This window comes from Triticum urartu, chromosome 3, assembly GCF_003073215.2.
Source record: "Triticum urartu cultivar G1812 chromosome 3, Tu2.1, whole genome shotgun sequence".
NCBI classification, from domain to species: domain Eukaryota; kingdom Viridiplantae; phylum Streptophyta; class Magnoliopsida; order Poales; family Poaceae; genus Triticum; species Triticum urartu.
Genome location: NC_053024.1, coordinates 607,937,344 through 607,943,368, shown reverse-complemented (window position 1 = coordinate 607,943,368; position 6,025 = coordinate 607,937,344). Strand labels below are relative to the sequence as shown.

At 41.4% G+C, this 6,025-nt stretch overlaps 1 long non-coding RNA gene across 2 annotated transcripts; it reads right to left on the bottom strand.

The window, feature by feature from the left end:
* Nucleotides 1-517: 517 nt before the first annotated feature.
* On the bottom strand, nucleotides 518-5,383 carry LOC125545315. 2 transcript variants are annotated; one of them, XR_007299987.1, is made up of 4 exons: nucleotides 4,912-5,383; nucleotides 1,605-1,710; nucleotides 1,377-1,464; nucleotides 518-943 (listed from the first exon to the last, which is right to left on the bottom strand). It is a non-coding gene; the product is annotated as an uncharacterized LOC125545315 (long non-coding RNA). The 2 variants fall into 2 exon arrangements; XR_007299986.1 differs by lacking the exons at nucleotides 1,605-1,710; nucleotides 4,912-5,383 and having other exon boundaries at nucleotides 1,377-1,598.
* Between the last annotated feature and the right edge of the window lie 642 nt (nucleotides 5,384-6,025).

Genomic DNA, 6,025 nt, shown 5'->3' with positions numbered 1-6,025 from the left:
AGATTAAAAAGAGGAATGGGCCGGGTTCTGATAGTTGTCATCTGTGTGGCGCCCTAGAGGATACAGAACATATCTTCTTCCAGTGCTCTTTGGCAAAATTCATTTGGAGTTGCATTAGACTTTGGCTTCATGTTTCTTGGAACCCTTCCTCTTTTGCGGATCTTTGGCGATGTATCAATTCTCTAGCAGGCCGGTCTAAGCGGGTTTTCATGGTGGGCTGGGCAGCGATCTGTTGGGCGCTTTGGACTATTAGAAACAAGTTCACTATTGAACATATTTTCCCGGCTAACCCTGTGAGTTGCTTATTTAAAGCTAATGTCTTTTTGCAGCAGTGGAGATCATTGACTAAGGATGGGGACCTTGAGGCGTTCGACAATATGCTATCCAAAATGAAATCTACGGCTTCTTCTCTACTGCGGCGGTCCAGGAGGACGGTCTCTTAGGCGTTGTTTGGATAAGGGGAACATACAGATCGGGATCTCCATAAGCCAGAAAAACGGCCTAACTGTACAAAATCTTGTTTGGCTCCTCCAACTAACCCATGCATATAGGAAACTCGTTTCACAAAGGCCCAGAATTCCAGGTTTGTGGGAAAACGAGTATTAGTCGTTTTTCCACAAACGCGATTAACAAATACAGATCGCAACTGTCCATCTCCGCCTCCGCCCTTTCCTGAACAACCACATTGGCGCCAATTTTTCTTTCTGCGACTCACCTCCCGCCTTTTTCCATTGCCTATATAACAGGATTTTGTTGGCCGCAGGGTGCGTTCTCCACACAGATCGCACATGCTGGATGCGATCCCCGGCCACAGGCACTGGATGGAATACATCGCCTTTGGATCTGAACTTGGCCATCTTCAATAGGACTGCACACCTCCATCGAGCTCTTGTTATCATCATCATCTTCCGGTCTTCAATCAGGATTCGTGGCTTCACCCATCCTACACGGTAAGATAAACCATCTAGAGTTACAAAATTCTGCAATACGAATTGTTTTTGTAAATACGTTCATGCTACTGTTCATTGAATTAATTCTATTGGCAGCGAACCCTATTTTCCATACAACCCCTGATAATTTTATTTAGGCAATTCCTAGATTATACAAGATCCAATAACCTGGTAATTCCTAAATATGAATTTATGGTACATACGAGAATCAGGGTGCTCTACATACATATTAAAATAATCCAACACCGAACCACAATAATATTGTCAATCAGTATATATATCCAAGTGCAGTAGTTAGTTTTTCATGAGAAGGATACAGTTTAAATCATAGTATAAGGATAATTTTGCATAAGTATCAATCATATCTATCCATATTATATAGTGTATGGTAAGAGCTATGAAGTAAGCAAATGAAGATCAGAGTACCTTGTGATGTCCAATGTGAAGTTGCGGCAATAAGTGGGGAAACCTAGCCCAGCTTTATAGTAAATGAACTTCATGCTTGAGATCTTGGCTGCAACCCAGCAAAGTAACTGGTCAGGGAACATCCCATTAGGCGAACATGCGACAAAAATTGAAGTGTCCAGTCACACTTTGAACAAAATATTAGTTCACTCCTAGACTCCCATTTGTGTACAACGACCACAGGATTACCCCTCAAAAGATCGAAATATTAGAGGCATGCTCATTTTCTTCCACTTCGTAGATTTATCGTAATGAACAAAATGACTCATCTTGCATTATTTCTTCTTGTATCTCCCTGTAGAAAAATATGGATGATGAGAAGGACAAAATAATTAGGAAGGAAAACATAGATAAAGCTAAGCGCCATGTATGGAAATCTTCAGAGGACAAAATACTACTCAATATATTGAAAGATCAAAGTCTACAGGGAGGAAAAGAAGGAACAGGTTACACAAAGAAAGCATGGCGTGATATCTTAGGACAATTCAACGATTCAAGGGTAGAGAAACTTGAATTACAACAACTGAAAAATCGTCATAAGTACTACAGGAGTTGCTACAGTACCATGGACAGACTTCTAAAACTCACAGGATTTGGTTGGGACGATGATGATAAAATGATAAAAGCTTCAGAAGAAATTTGGGAAGAACTAATTAAGGCAAGGATTTGCGAGTAGAATCCATATGAAGTTCTCATATCATAGTATTAACCAAAAACTAAACAACTTGCAGAAGGATAAGTCACTACAGGAATATTGAGATAAGGTGTGGCCTAGTTGGGTAGATCTTCAAGCCATATGTGCTACTTCAACAGCATCTGGAGCTGGTGCTGTATCTAACAAAGGAAAAGATGCTGCATGTACAAGCAAATCTTCACAGATTGATCTCAATATGGATGTTGAAGTTCATGAGATTGATTCTGATGAAAACAATACTTCCCCTGGTGTCTTCATGAAGAAGTCAACTACCATTGAGCAAGAAAAAAAGAAGTCCACTGGAAGTGGATCAAAAGAAACTGGAAGAGGGCAAAAACGGACAGCCGACGATGCCATATCAGCAATTGACCGCCTTGCAGATGCATCACTTAGCATTGCTGAAGCGAAGAAAACAGTAGCACAACAAAATGAAGCTTACTTGGTTAAATCATGTATGGCAATATTAAATAGTATGAGTAATCTAGATCCCAAAGAGAAACTAAAAGTGGTCAAGGCATTTACAGATGGTGATAAACGGGCCATATTCATTGAGATGGATGATGAGACGCGGAAGCTTTGGATTCTTGATCCTTAGAATTTTTGTAATACACCATTGACCATAGTATTTTATTTCAGTCGTTGTCGTAGATTCAAAAAACAATTTCCATTATGTTTTATCAGCTTGTGTGAAATAATGAACATTCTTTTTCAATTTTATATTGTTCATTTGATGGTTCAGCACTGATATATTTAACAAATATCCTGAGATGATATCAATAGTGTATATTGTGCAGGGAACTATGAACAGCTTGGATGTGCCAGATGATGAACTTTCTGACTCTGAGCAAGTGCTTATTAACAACATTTCTGCAGTGTCCTTGTTTCGTGATGTGTTGTTTACAAGGTTATTCAAAACAACTCGTAACACCTCTATATTAACTGGTGCTCAGAAAACAATAGAGCTGTTAGAGGGACATCCAGTTAGATTTTATGAACTAATTCGTCTTGAGAAGCACACATTCTTCTTGTTGCGGGATGCTTTGTGCGAGAGAAAGTTACTTAAGGATACAAATCGAATGACAGTGGATGAACAACTACTCATGTTTTTACATACAATTGGTCACAATGTTAGAAACCGTGTCATGCAAGATAGATATCAGCATTCTGGCGAACCAATCAGCCGACACTTCAACAAAGTTTTAGACGCCATAAATGGTTTGCGTGATGTTTGCATAATAGATCCAAGCAATCAAGTCCCATCCAAAATATTGGGTGATGCAAGGTTCTACCCATATTTCAAGGTATAATTTCTATTTGAAGAATATACTCCTTTTACATATGATTTTCATAAGTACAATGTCCACAACATGTGAACATCCTTATTTGACTAAAAAAAATCCCACCAGAACTGCCTAGGAGCAATTGACGGGACACACATTGAGGCGAAAATCAGGCTTGATAAGCAAACTCCTTACAGAAATAGGCATGGTTATCCGTCTCAAAATGTAATGGCAACAGTGTCATTTGACATGACATTCTCTTATGTCGCTGCTGGATGGGAGGGTTCTGCATCGGATCAAGCTGTTCTAAGATGGGCTGTTACTAGTGGGGGTTTGGTTGTTCCTGAAGGTAAAATTATAAATATATTAATTATTTGTGTATCTATAATATAAATAAAAATTCTGACTGTGCTATGAAACCTCATGTGCAGGCAAATTTTATCTTGTTGATTCAGGCTATGCAAATACTCCAAAATTTATTGCCCCATATCGCGAAGATCACTATCATATTGCTTCTTTTCGTGGATGTAATCGGAGATATACTGGTGAGAAGGATTTGTTCAACCATGTGCATGCACAGCTGCGGAACATTGTGGAACGAACCTTTGGTGTTCTGAAAGCTCGTTTTCCAATTCTAAGTAGGAAAGGAGGAATTCCTTATCCATATAGAACCCAAGTTAAAATTGTTATGGCTTGTTGCATCATCCACAACTTCATAAGGAAGGTTAATGAGCCTGATGAGTTGTTTGAGCTTTATGAGCATGGGGAAACACAAGAAAATGTTGACCATGGTGATCAACAAGTTCGTGGGCAAGCAAGAGAAGATGATCGAGTTGCTGGTGAGAGAGTTCGTGCTGGCATCGCTCAACAATTGTGGACTAATCATCAACGACGTGTGAACCGACAACAACAAGATGATTAAACGCCGTAATATTTGATTTCCATCTTTAATTAGAGATGTATTTGAATAATTATTGTTAGAACTTTAAATTTCTTTATATGTTCATGAACTCCCCATTCTTTTATAGGCTTATGAACTCTCTCTCTCCCTCTCTCTATCTACGGCTACATGATGAAATGTTATTTTTCACCAATCTATTCAGCAAATGAAGCAACAAATAAACTACTTTATTCAAATGGGTGTGTTCTTATGTAAAGCTTGACAGCTTTCAGTGCTACAAACGCACTAGATTCTACCTACGCACCAGATTCTACAATGTACCAAGTGCAAAGCTTGACAGCTTTCAGTGCTACAAACGCACCTGAAACTTCTTGTTTTTAGAAAGACCATGAACCTTGCCAGTTCTAACTTTGCTTTCTACAGTAGCACTCTCCTCCAAAGTTCCATTATACAAATTCCAGTATATGTAGCTAATTGTTAAGGCCTGTTACTTATGAAGTATTTTTCTGTCGGCAAGTGCATGATACAGACCATGAAAGAAAGATAATTATAGCTCCTCTCTGCAAGTGCATGGTAGACCATGTTAACTACAGAGTTTGCAAAAAGAAAAATCAAACATACCTGCTCCTCTGAATCACCATCCTCGAGCTTGTCCTCTGCATCCGCTGTTACTCATGGTCATGTTGGTCAGGGAGCGGGGGCTACAGCTGCCTGCTGCCGCCGGCGCCCCACAGATCTAGTGGTAAAACGGGCTGGTTATAGTGCAGCCTGCACCGCCGGCATTCTAGGGAGGCAGGCATGTGCGTTGAGCTGAAGCAGCACTGCTCGACGGATAGAGCTGGCTGACGGCCGACGAAGCACAGTAGGCCTTAGCGACCTAGCCGTCCAGGGGAGGGGAGGCGGGCAGCGGCGTTGGGGAGTCCAGCAGCAACCGGCGTGGCCGGAGGCGCGCACTAGCCGACGTCCTCACGCGGATTTATCCACGGCCGAGAGCAGGGGAGTACCGGTGTCAGCGAGCGGAGGAGGAATCGGAGGGGACCAGCAGGACGACAGACTTGGAAGACGCCATTGTGGCTGATTTGGGGAAAGTGAGAGTGAGTCATGGGAGGAGAAAAGGAGGGTATCCAAACAAGGTACATGACCGACCAGTTTTTCTGTTTTCCTATCCAAACGTAACTTTCTATAAACTCGTTATTTACAAAACGTAACGTAAAACGGGGTTTCCTAAAAATCAGCTAAAAACTCGTCTTCTATAATCCTAACGCTAATCACCGCTATCCAAACAACGCCTTAGTGTTTCGATTGCTCGTTTGGCTGGCCTGCGTGCCATGATGGGCTGAATGCCTTGTACCCATACTTTTTAGTCGTACTGTGTTAAACTTATGTGGTTCCCTTCTGGTGGTTGTGACTCTGTCTGGTGGCTTTATCTATAAAATCGAGCTCTCGCCTTTTATCTAAAAATAAAAAAAGCACCTGGTCCACTGAGCAGCAGCGGGAGCCGAGCAAAAGCCCCTGGGCCATCGAGCAAAAGCCGGAGCCGCTGGGCTTCCGATCAGCAGCGGGAGCCGAGCTGCAAGCGGCTTTGTTTCCAGCTGGTTTGTCACTTAAAAAAAACTTTCAATATATTTATCTTCATGGCAGTACAATGGACATTGAAAATAATAAAAAATTACATCCAGATTCCTAGACCACATAGCGGCGACTATAAGCACTAAAGCGAGTCGAAGGTGCGCCG